The following is a 13,439-nucleotide window of genomic DNA, read 5'->3' as shown; positions in this document are numbered from 1 at the left end:
AGATGAATTCTACTATGCATTCTAAAAATTAATCATTTGCAAACTCTTCAAAAAAAAATTGGAGAGGAGGGAGCACTTCCAAATTCATTTTACAAGGTCAGCATTAGCCCAGTACCAAACGCAGATGAGAATGCCACAAGAAAGTATGGGCCTATATCCCTGATGAACACTAATGTAAAAATCCTCAATAAGATATTAGCAAACTGAATTAAATAAAGTGTCCTCTCTGCCATGTTGAACCAGAGAGTAGACTAATTTTGTAACACATGCAGATATCACACTTGTGTATACCTAAAGTTAATTTAATGTCATCTGTCAGTTATATCTCAAAAAATCCTTATAATATATAAAATGTATTTACATTTTATAAAATGTAAAATACTTATAAAAGCAATTTACTACAAAATTATAGTAATCAAACAATGTGCTACTGGCTTATGGACAGATATATAGGTCATGGTTTAGACAGAATCCCGAAATATTTGTGTATGTGGGACTTTTGACAAGGATGCAGAGACCTTCCAACAGGGAAAGAATAGTATTTTTCAACAAAAGGTACTGGAAAAACTGGATATCATGCAAAATATGAAGCCACAGACATCAAGCATGCAAAAAATAAGAAGCTGGGCCTCTGCTAACACCATATTGTGAAGTTAACAAAAAGTGGATCAAGGCCAAAATGTAAAACCCACAGCAGTATCGCTCTTCGAAGAAAAACTAAAGACAAAAACTCAACAATTTTGGATTTGGCAATTATTTTTCTGATATGACACAAAAGACACAGGTAATAAGAGAAAAAAATGGATAAATATGATTTGTGAACATTTAAAAACTGTATATCAATAGAACCTATCAACAGGCCTTTCTGGTGGCTCAGTGGGTTAGGACACAGCACTGCAAGCTGGCTGCAGCCGATTCAATGTGAGTTCGATCCCTGGCCCTGGAGGTGATCCACATTGTGTGGCAGACCTCTCCTGATCCAAAAGTTGTTCCCCTCAGCAGTGTACTTCGTTGATCTGCCTGTTCTGCCCCCAGCTCTGTCTCTAGTAAAGCTTCTCACCACCCCTGCACCTCTGGCCTGTATTCCAGTTCTGAATGCATAAAACAAAACAAAACAAAACAAAAAAAAAAACAACCTTATCTACAGAGTTAAAAAGGCAGTTTTTAGAGAAAATATTTATAAATCAGTTTGATATTAGAAAAATATCCAGAATATATTAGAGAGCCTCTGAAACTCAATAAGAACAAACATTCTGATTGAATGTCAAGTCCTCTAATTAAATGACTTGAATAGACATTTCTAAAGATTTAAAAATGGGGCCCTCCCAGGTGACACAGTGGGTTAAGCCCAGCACTGTGAAGTTATGCTCAGCCACTGCAGCATGAGTTCAGTCCCCAGCCAGGGAACTGACTTACATGGGGTAGCAAACCTCTCCTGTCTGTCTCGCTGTTCCCCTCAGCAGTGTATTTCAGTCAATCCATGTATTCTGCTCCTGACTCTGTCTCTGGTGAATCTCCTCACTCCCGTACTTCTGGCCTGTACCCCAGATCTTGTATTCATAAATAAAAACAAATCTTTTTTTTTTTTAAAGATTTGTGTTTATTTGTGCATACAGAACTGGGGTACAGGCCAGAGACTCAGGGGCGGCAAGAGGCTTCACCATAGACAGAGTGGGGAGCAGAGCAGGCAGATTGATGAAGTACACTGCTGAGGGGAGCAGCGGGCGGGTCAGGAGAGGTCTGCCACGCCATGTGGTCACCTCCGGAGCAGGCGGGAATCGAACTCATGCGGAAGTGGCCATAGCTTCTCAGTGCTATGCTTTAACCCGCTGCGCCACCAGGGAGGGCCCTAAAAACAAATCTTAAAAAAAATTGCAAATCTAAAGTACAAACAGATACCAACTTAATCCTTTAGAATGACTACAATGACAACAATAACAAGAAAATAACAAATTTTGGTAAAAATTCAGAGAAACTGGAACCTTGTGCCCTTGTGGTACACTATGTAAAGTATAAATGAATGTATAGTCACTGTATATTTATAACCAGAATATTAAAAAGGTAGCATCATTGTGAAAAACAGCATGACCGTTCCTAACATTTTTATTTTATATAATATAAAATAAAGTATATAACACAGCAATTCTTCTGGATATGTACCCAAAAACATTGAAAACAGGGCCTTGAAGAGATAACTATGCATTCATGTGTACTGGACTATTATTTTGTGAATAATACTGATAATATTATATCATCAATTATTATTAATTATAATATTATGTTATTAATATTATTCACAAAATAATACTCCACTATGGAGTATCAATATGGGGCAAACCAAGTATTCACTGATTGACGAGTGGATAAGCAAAATGGTTTACAAACATACAGTGGAATATTATTCACCCTGTAAAAGAGAAGAGGGAACAGAATGGTTGTAGGGGTGTGGGCACACACAATGGACTATAATGAAGAACTCTGGGTGTTTTTGGTGGTGGGGGAACTATGGTGAGGTTAGAAATCCTATGCTATCAAAATATTCACAAGGATATAGAACAATAGCACTTCATTAAAAATGTAAGTTAATTTTGAGGGAAAAAAATGAAAGGAAGGAGATTCTGACATAGGCTACAAATGGTGGACCCTTAAAGATACTATGTTGAGTGAAGGAAGCCAGAAAGAAAGACAAATAATATCTGGTTTCACTTATGTGAGACATTTAAAGTTCTCATAATTATGAGAAAGAATGGTGAGTGCCATTGAGGGGGTAGGGAGAATGGGGAGTTAATATTTCATGGGTAGAGTTTTCAGTTGTGCATGATGAAGAGAGTTATGGAGCATGGGAAAGGAGAGGATTGTACAATGTTAGAAATTCTTCTAATATCACTGACTGTACACTGAAAAATGACTAAGATGGTAAATTTTATATTGTGCATTTTATCTTAATAAAAACATTATTTGTGGGAGAAAAACCTGCCAAACTGTAAGCAGATGTGGGCTTGTGTACACATGCATGCCAACACACACACACACACACTCACAAAACTTCTCACAATTACTCCTGTGTACTTAGTTGTAGTGCATTTATTGTTTGCACATAATTCTGACAAGCTTTGTCTCTGCACAGTATTAAATGTGCAGGAGACCCCAAAGACCCTTTTTAGAGTTTTTGACCAATACTTGAAAATTCTCAATTTCTACAGGTTCTTTGTTTCCATATCATCATACTAAGTTTGGTTTTTGTTGCTTTTGTTTTATTGTTTGTTTCATTGCATACCAAGTGAAAATGCAAACAAATGGGTTGTTGTTAAGGACAGTTATAATGACAACAGCAGGAAGTGATTGTTGATGACCTGATAGAAAAAAATGAAAAATGATCTAGGTAGATTTTAGACATCAAAGAGAACAGGCAGCATATCAACTAATTTGGGGCCAGTGGTCCTACTTGTCTTAAGAGTAGCACTGTATTCATGCCAACACATTGAGTATTATTGTTATGATAGTGTCATTGAACCTTTAAGAATTTATTCTATATTCAGTTTATTGTTTGGAGGAAAGTAGAGGAACATGTAATGCATTTTACTTAGTTTTCCAAAGAAGTTGAAATAAGTGGCACTTTAAGGGATAAGTTTTGTTAATGGTAAATAACAAAAAACAAAGAACAATTCACCACTCTTGAGGGCCTGCTCCCTGCCAGTCAATCAATGTGCTGGGTGGGTGTTTAACATAAATTGTCATTATTCCTTTTGAACAATGATGCTGTAACCCATCCAGGCATGGGTCTGAGGAGTTTTGGGGAAGGTAGATTCATTCTGTTGTGGCTTTTGCAAATGGTTTAATTTTGAAAATTAAAGGTTAAATTCTCAAAATTAAAGAGTGCCTTATTAAAAAGTAGAGGAATAAACTTTAATTTCAATTAATTTACAGTCTTGAGTTGATGCCACTAGAGAAGCTTTTGTTATAATAATAGCCCCCACTCATAAATCTGTACCATGAAATCTTTCCTCTTAGGTAGTTATTACTATCCCCATTTTACATGTTCAGTAACTGTGATTCAGAGATATCATCTGTCAAGGGTAATAAGTGACCAGTAAAGGCAGGACTCAAGTCCAGTTTGTAAGAACCCTCCACCCCCCACAAAGCTCCACTCTTCCCAGTCCCAGGTGACTTCAGGTAGAGGAAATCCCTTTAAATGCACCTTGTGGTTCCTGCAGTACCCTAAGGCAGTCATCTCTCTATGGAGCTTGCTGTCACAGTGGGAAGGTTCCTATTTCTGTGCCTCTTCCACATGGAACACTGTTCTCAGACATGGAGAGGAAAGACATTCTGAGTGCTATCTCCCTGAATCAAGGCGAATGTTGCTAATCTAAGTGGAACCAGCTAGAGTTATTCCGCTGATTCCAGCTACCTCTCAGAGTTATCAACCTGGCTCTTCACCATACTCAGGTCTTTCTCTGGCCCCTGAGGGCAAAATAGCCTCAAGTTCTTGGGTTATTTTTTTTTTTTTATTCTGGAGGAAAGTTAGTCCAACCCTTTCAAAATGAGTGACCAAACAACCCAACTATACCTAAATTTTTATCTTATTCCTTCTTTCTGCCATAAATACCTCTCCCATTTCTTGCCTACCCTGATTCTTATCTTTGGTAACTAAAACTTTAATTCCAAAGATTCTCAGAAAACATTACAAATGACAGTATGAAAAAAAATCTTTTGTAGTAACTCAAAAGTCTGACTCTACAATGTGCCCTTAAACTGGCAGACACTGGAATCTTGAATGGCCTCAAATTACCAAATAATGAATGCGAGGAAGAGCTATGTCTTAATATGCAGCAGTCACATAAGGAACTTATGATCTAAAACAAATTAATTTTTTTTGACATTTCTTAAATTCTTCACCTACTGGGGCATCCTCTGTCCAGTGTGAAGGCTGGCTAAATTTCTTAAACCTGTAATTTAAGAGTCAGCTTTTACTTTATTTACTGGCTTGTGTTCATGGCATCATTTAAAGATTACTTATTCAACTACAGGTATATGATATCAGTTTTGGAAAAGATAAAGGTCTCAGTTCAATTTTGCCAATCTTGTTTCCACAGTATTGAATACCATACTTCAGCTGGATAGAAGTATAAAGTTGAAAGCAAGGGATTTTTCTTTGAGAGCACTGTAAAGTAAGTTTCTGATATTACGTGGTTTCTATAATCCATTTCAAACTGTAGAGAATTACATCTTTATGTGTCACTCCTTTGAGAGACAAATGTCAATAGCTCCAACAACTTAAAAATTTTTCTTGTTTGTGAAGTCTCAAACAAAGTTGAATTTTCTGTTCATTCTCCTATTGAGTGAAGTTATTTCTTATACACGATTTCTTTTGTAAACGGGTCCTCTATTTTTTCATTTGACCTAGATTGGCTAGAGGAGGGGGGTGGTGTGTTATTTCTCTTCTGAAACAGTGATCTCTCTTCTGTCTCTAGAAAGAGACCGATCCAGGCTGTAGAAGGCACTTCTTGGTCATGGGGGTCTGCAGACAGGTGGAGAACTCTCTCTGTGACAGTCATCCAAGGGTGATGACCCCAAAGACAGGGGACACAATTCTTATTTCTCCTTTTACCATTCAGCAGTTTCATTCTTATATGGGAGCCACATAATATTCTCCTATCTGGAGTGCTCTTGGACAGCACTGACTGAATCTTGGGAGACCTTTAAATTAAACAAAAGGAAAGCTGAAAGGTGTTCAAGCAACCCATCCACTTCAGAGTGATCCATAACAGCCACAAAGTTTCAATTCAGTATAGTTCTCACTGTTTCCAAGAACTATCTACAAAAACCTTACAGTCTGAGGAACAGCAATCATGATATATTTCCAGATCTTGGGGTAGAAATGCATAGGATCAAATCTGTTCACCATCAAAGGGGTTGTCCTTCTTCCCTCATGCTCTACAATAGCAGGTACTCTCACTAACTCTGCCTCCATGAAGGCCATGGTTCTATTATGTTGTTGATGCCAGCTGGAAGGTGAGAGCTGACTGTAGTTAGGTAGTTCTGTCCCTCCAGGTTCTGGCCATGGTAGTATACCAGTAGATTAGGTTGTAGTTACTGGGTTTCTCCTGAAAGTAGGCATTCTTAAAATGAATAAGAGTGCTCTTCTGTATTTCAAAATGGTTCCTTTCTCCCACGTCTGCAAGAACAAGAGGGTTTTTCTCCATTATTTATTGCGATTACCATGTGTGGTTCCAGAAGGCCAATTTCACCAGGTTTTTTAACCCCTGCTGAGATGTACTGAGAGAGCCTGGTCAAACTCCAGAAAGTAAAACTCAACCTAGTTGTGTTAACTCTGGGTTGTCCACACCCAGCCTCCAGCAGTAAATCAGATACTGTAGAGGTTTTGTAACACAGTGCCTCCTCCAGGCTCTGGTTCCTGTGGAGATTAGCCCTGAGAATCTGCTCAGTTTCTCCTATTTGGGACTTAGCGCTTGCCCTATATTTACCTCTTTTGAAGATACTAAAATTGTTTTCTTCAGTCTTTTAAACTTTTTATGTGTTGTGTAGGCAGCATAGTGACTTCCAAGTTCCTTTCATGTGGATAACAGTATAAAATTTCAGTTGAAATTCTCCAGTTTATTTGAAACTTTGACTTTCTCTCAGGCTAAAATGAATGAATCTTTATCGTACATAAACTTTATAGAATTAGAGGAGTGAGCTCTTAATTGCTTGGGAACTCACACAAGAATTTTTTCTTCTATTTTTAAAAAAGATCTTATTTATTTTTTAAAATAATATGATAGTCTATTCTTACATCATTTTGTGCATTTTTTCATCTCAGTTGTTCACACAAGAATTTTCAAGCAGACAGGGGTCTTTGGCATACACTAATTTCCTCTTAAAATTTTTTAAATCAAGCAGTATAAAAATCTAATTTTTAAAAAATGGAAATAAACACTATAGTTATAATTTGTCAGTTTTTGTAAAACGTTTTCCCCCAAAATAGATTATTTCCAGATGACTATGATTTCTATGCTTAACTTATAAAATAACATTGTAATTCAAGGGCCAAATAGTCAAGTGACGATTGTAAAAGCAGTATGTGGCATAGTGATTTTCACCACACTCATTTTGGACTTGATTTCAGAGAAGATTTGAGGGTAGTTGGCACAATCTAAGTCATTAGTACCAGGGAGATCTAAACTCCTTTGTATTCTCTCAGTCAATCAGATATGGACTTTGAGGAGGTTTTGTATTTCACATAGGAAACCCTAGTCTTTAGGAAGTACCCTTTGGAAACCCTTACATTTTTGGAAACTTCATTATAAGCCCACTCTGGACACCAAATGAAATGATATGGACAGTGTTTAAAGGTTCCCTTTCCACTAGTTCATGCCTACAGTTGTGCTTTCTCTTTCTCTCTTTTTGATAGCCATTCTGACAGGTGTGAGGTGATATCTTATTGAGGTTTTGCTTTGCATTTCCTTAGTGATTAGTGATTCTGAGAACCTTTTCTTTTTTTAAAGATTTATTTATTCACGCATACAGAACTGGGGTACAGGCCAGAGGTGCGGGGATGGTGAGAGGATTCACCAGAGACAGAGTGGGGAGCAGAACAGACAAATCGATGAAGTACACTGCTGAGGGGAGCAGCAGGTGAGTCAGGAGAGGTCTGCTGTGCCGTGTAGGTCACATCCGGGGCTGGGATGGAACTCATGCTGAAGCAGCTGTGTCTAGCTTCATGGTACTGTGCTTTTTTTGATCTGAGAACCTTTTCATATCCCTGTTTTGGCTATCTGTGTGTCTTCTTTGGCAAAATAGCTTTCTGCATTTTAAAAAATATAGATGATTTTATTATAAAAGTAAAAAATATGTAACTTTCTATTGATTAAAAGCCCCTAACTTATTATGAATACTAATTTCTGTGCATTTGCTCTGCTGTCATACACAAGTCAGAAATTAAAAAACCATGAACTATTTAGAAATATTCAATATCAGAAGCTTTAAAAATCTGTGTGATAGTAGCCTGGATTTTATAAAAAATATTTTCTCTACGAAGAGTCTGAGCTGATATATAAAAATCTGCATACTATGAGCTGCACTTGAATTCACAATCTAAGGAGCTTGAGCACATAGCCACATTCCACACACCACTGCAAGATAACACTTATCCTTCATCTTCTTCAACCTCATTTTCTGATTCATTTTTTTCTTTCAGCCAAGGCCCTTCTTTCTGGCTTCATTTTTGCCCCTGGCCCAGTACACAGCCATATCCTTTTCCTATTTCTCCTTTAGCTTAGCTGCTTTCTCATCATGGGGTTGCTGGTGCTTGGCTGAGCAGAGCACACTTCACCCCCTATCTTTAAGGTGTCCCCAGTGGACAGGCCCGGGTGTTCACGTTGATCTTTTGGAGAAGGCAGATGGTGGCCTTTAAGGAGCACTGAGATCTTTTTTTTTTCCTTCTTGTCACCTTTTGGAGGAACATAATTTTTCACTCCCTGTTAGAGCAAACTTTGTCACTCTTTGCCCTGTCTTCAAACTTTGACTTATGCTTGGCAGACGTGGCTTTCCACTCTTCAGAATGTTTCTTGGAGAATTCAGATAAGGAGACAGAAGAGTATGGGTGTTTCTTCTTGTGCTTTTGGAGGTAGGTCTGCATGAAGGCATTTGGGGACCTCCTGTCCCTTGCTAATTGGGTCTCAGTTCCCCATGCTGACAGGCGGCCAGCATCTGGCCTTAAAGTCCCACCACTAACATCCAACTGAGAAGCTTCCACAGGTGGGCTTTTACGTGAACCAGTTTCTCTCTGCCTGTTTTTAAATATGAATTTTTTTTTTCTGTTTGGATTTCATTTAGTTTTTTTGTTTGTTTGCTATTAAGCTGCATGAGTTCTTTATGTATTTTTGATTTAAACACTTTATCAAATGATTTGCAGATATTTTCTGCCACTTGGTAGGTGGATTTTTTATTTTGTTGACGGTTTCCTTTGCTGTATAGATGCATTTCATTTTGATGTAGTCTGATGTTATTTTAATTGTGCTGCCTTTGCTATTAGTGTCAAATCCAAAAAGTTTCTCCAAGCCCAAAGTCGAGGAGCTTATTATAAAAGTTTTCTCCGAGGTGTCTTATGGTTTCTTGTTTTATGTTCAGTCATCTTTGGGGGGAAGGAGGTCTGTGGAGGGGGTAGGTACTGGAAAAATTACATTTTCCTAATTTCTTCTTACTACTATCCCTTCTCTTTGATCCTTTCTCTCACACTTAATTTCAGAAACCTCACTTAATTTATTGGCTTTCCCTAGTTTTTATAAGTGTTTTGATTTGCCAAACCATCCACTGTGTAAATGTCCAATATTCATCTGTGTCAATCTGTTCACTACCCATAATTCCTTCAAATGCCTTCCATTTTTCTATAAATGACATTTCCTCTTCCCTTGTGTGCATATACCATATTTTGGTGCTGTAATCCTCTGTTGATGGATAATTATGCTGTTTGCATGCCCTAGCTGTTGTAAATAATTGCGTGATAGACATTGTAAAGTATCTAATTTTTTGAGTTGATGGTTTCATGTTCTTTGGATAGATGTCACAGATTGGTACTGATGGGTCATATGATGTTCCTAATTTTAGTTTTTTAAGATGAAATATGTAGATCACTTCAAAAATGTCTGTTTCAGTTCACTATATTGGTTGCCATTGCTTTGTCATTCTATTTGCAATCTGGACAAGCAATGCCTTCATTCTTTTTTGTTAGAATTTCCTTGGTTATTTGGGGTAGTTTTGGTTCTGTGCAAATTTCAGTAATACATGTTCTACTTCCTTGAAGAAAGCAAGTTATTTTGATAGAGGTTGCATCCAATCTGTATGTTGCTTTGGGTAGATTCAATCTGTGTCCATTTTTGAGTTACTTCTGTATGTAGTATAACATAATGGCCCAATTTCATTTCTTCTTTCATGGCTGTCCAGTCTTCCCAACACCACTTACTCAAGATACTGGTCTTCTCATAATGTACATCCTTTTTTTTTAATGTACATTCTTTTTTAAAAACAAAAAAATAATTTGAGGTAACATTGGTTCACACTGCTATACATGATCAATGTATGTTATCATATCACACTCACCACCAATGCACCCATTGTCTTCCACCAAGGCCATTGCTCTCCCTGCTTCCTTATCTCTTCCTTACCCTCTTGTAGCCTTAATTCTACAGTCAGATTTCCAGGAATTCTTTTGGTTTAGTTCTACATGTTCCTTTGTTTTCCTTTCTTTGTATTCCGCATATACATGAACATGCCGTATTTATCTTCCTCCTTCTGATTATTACACTTAATATAGTCCCCTCCCGTTCCATCATTTTGTAAATTGCAAGGTTTCTTGTTTTCATAGCTAAGTAGTACTGTGTTGTGTTTTGTACAACACACCTTCTCTTATCTACTCATCTATTGGACACTTTAGATTATCTCCATCACTTGATTATTGTAAATAGTGCTGCAGTGAGTGTAAGGGTGCATATAACCCTTCAAATTAGTGTTTTTGTAAATTTTTTGTTCAACTTCTAGTTGTAAAACTGCCTGATCATATGTAGATCTATATTTAATATTTTGGGAAACATCCATCCAGATACTGGGACTGGACCACTCTCCATGTCCACCAACAATTTATGAGGATTATTTTCTGTCCACATCCTTGCCAATACTAATTGTTTTTGGTCTTTTTGAGGTGGGCCATTCTCAAACTTGTGAATCGCAAGTTTGAGGTAGTATCTCATCATGGTTTCAACTTAGATTTCTCTGATGATGAAGATGATGACCATTTCTTCTTCATAGCCCAGTTTCTCCATAGCATGTCTTCTTTGGAGAAATGTTTACTTAGCTCCTCGACCCAATTTTTTTTGGGGGGGTTGGATTACTTGCATTTCATACTTGTATCAGTTTATTTTTTGTATCTTGTATATCACCCCTGTCAGATGTATATAATTTGTTTTCTATTTGGCAGGGTGTCTTTTATTTTAATGATAGTTTATTTGCTGCACAGAAGCTTTTTACTCTAATGCAGGAAAGTTTTACCTAACTTTTATTCTTTGTATCTTATGTTTTCATCTCCCATCTAAATCTGATCTTTCTTTTTTTTTTTTTAACACACTAAAAGGACAGGCTTATTAGGGCAGGAGAAAGGAAAAAGAGAGGCAACTCAGTCACGGAAACATAGGAGAACAGCCATAAGTCTTGATCAATTTGGGATTGATTTTGTGCATCATGTGAGATAATGTTCTATTTCATTCTTTCACATATCTATCCAAGTTTCCAAAACTATTTGTTGAAGAGATTTTCTTTTGTCATGTATATTATTGGTTCATCTGCTGTAAATTGTCAATATAAACATGCAATTAATTCTGGGCTCTCAATTCAATTCAATTGATCTTTTTATCAGTTTTTATTTCAATACCATACTGTTTTGATTATGATAGATATTATTATAGTTTGAAGATAATAGTGAATATTCTTGACTCCTTTCATATAAATATGCTAAGCATATATTACTGGGTACAGTAAGTTTAACATGAGCTCTTTATTTGAAACTGATCTTGAATTTAAATTGGCCATGATTTCCAGATTTAAAAATTATAAAATAAAACTTAAAATGCTAATGGTGAGTTGATTTTTTTTAAATCAGTACTTTCTTAGTGACTTTTACTTGATCATACTATGTTTAGTCTTGAAGTTGAGAGAAATAGCTGACACAATCTAAGCACCTGGAATGGTAGAAAGATTCAGCTTTCTTGAGGTGAAGGAAGAATGGTTTTGTGTTTCAGGTAATAGAACATCAACTTCAGGAAGAAACATCATGGTAACTCATATTCCTGGAAAATTCTATATGAAATGACTCTATGTTCCAAATAAAATGGTAGAAAACTAACTGCAATGGGCATGCCTACAATTTAGGAAACCAAACACTATTCTGCTCTTCCAAACTAAGTCTGAATACTCCACAGGCTGGGATTACTAATAAGAAAGTGGTGAATTTTCCAATATGAATTTTCATTCATTCAGCAAACACTAAGTGCTTACAAGTGTGCCAGACATAGTGTTATATGCCAAAGAAAGGATTTTTTTTTAACCTGTGCTCCAAGCCAAATGTGTCTTAAAAGCGCAGAATATATTTTAGTAATGAGACCATCTCACTCCCTCCTGATTCTGAGAGACAGACCCTTAAGATAAAATGTGAACTGAAGGAGACTACCCTAGCACCCTCTAGGTGTAGAACCCAATTCCTAAGCCACAGTGCCCAGTGCATGGTTTGCATCGCCACAGAGCAGAGTGAGAAATGAAGGTTGATACTGAAGGTTTCAGGCACACATGGCAGCCAGGGGCAGAGTTCTGAACCCACAGAGTGACATGGCAAGTGACTGCCTCTGGGAGTGGTGAGGACTTAACCCCTCTTCAGTCATTACCACACTGGTAAAAGCTGTGGATAGCTCGCTGGTCAGGAAAATGCAATAAGACGCACATACTCAACATGATTTCAGAAAGTTTATGTTAGAAAGCTCAGGTCTTGGGAGCAGAAGGGATTTCTGCACTCGCACTTGGCAGCTGAGAGTAGAGTCCCCTACCACCCACCACTCAAGAGGCAGCGCCATGGAAACAGCATCCGCGCTGCCGAGTTTATCAATTCACCTGCACCGCCAGGTGGAAAGCCTCTCCCAGAGCTCCACCCAACGGACTGAGCGCCAGAACCCTGGCGGGGGTCAGGGGAGCAGCTGGTGCTTGTACGCAGCAGGGCGCTGAAGCTCGGGTTCAGTACTCGTGAGCTCAGTGTCCTATTCCGCTCGCCCGTCACTGCTTTGTGTCTCGCAGGAACCCAGGTACCAAAGACCGGTCTGCAATTCCCAGCTCTTTCCATCAAGTTCCCTTTCTCCCCAGCAGAGAGCAAGTTTCAAAACTGGGACCGGGGTTCCCTGCCTTGAGCTTTATCTTCCCTTGTGGCAGTAATGCCACAGGATTTAAGGAACAAAGTTTAAAAACACATCATGAATTTACCTGTCCCGAGAGGGGAAAATAATCTGATACCAGGGAGGTATGTTGTAGAAAATGCTGAGGTTTCTAGGGGTGGGGACCTATAGTTTGGCTCACTCTCTGATCATCCAGAGTTCATTTGTGCTGTGCCTGGCTTTATCATCTAGCTGGGGTCCTTGCTGCACGCCCACGCGCCCTGTGGTTGCCACTGTTTCCGCACTGCGATGTTCGTTACAGATCTACAGTACGGATCAGCGCTGTGCGCTCACCCCGACATCCTGGGCACAGACACGTCTTTCCCAGGTTAGACCCGCTCGCTTCACACAAGAAATCAGAACATCAGACCTTCCAGGAGGGTTGGAAGTGGTGAGCTCAGGCTGAGGCATCCAGGGACGCGGTTGTGCCGTGTGAATGGGTGTTAGGGGCAGCACATTCCCCGCCGCCCCCCC

General features: G+C 38.4%; 1 pseudogene; it reads right to left on the bottom strand.

Annotated features, from left to right (window-relative positions):
* Window positions 1–8,146: 8,146 nt before the first annotated feature.
* LOC105853655 lies at window positions 8,147–8,638 on the bottom strand (annotated as a pseudogene).
* Window positions 8,639–13,439: the final 4,801 nt, after the last annotated feature.

The sequence above is a fragment of the Condylura cristata genome, unplaced genomic scaffold, assembly GCF_000260355.1.
Source record: "Condylura cristata isolate star-nosed mole 26May11 unplaced genomic scaffold, ConCri1.0 scaffold00015, whole genome shotgun sequence".
Classification (NCBI taxonomy): Eukaryota; Metazoa; Chordata; class Mammalia; order Eulipotyphla; family Talpidae; genus Condylura; species Condylura cristata.
Note: the sequence above shows the minus strand (reverse complement) of the source record. Positions and strands in the feature narration are given on the sequence as shown.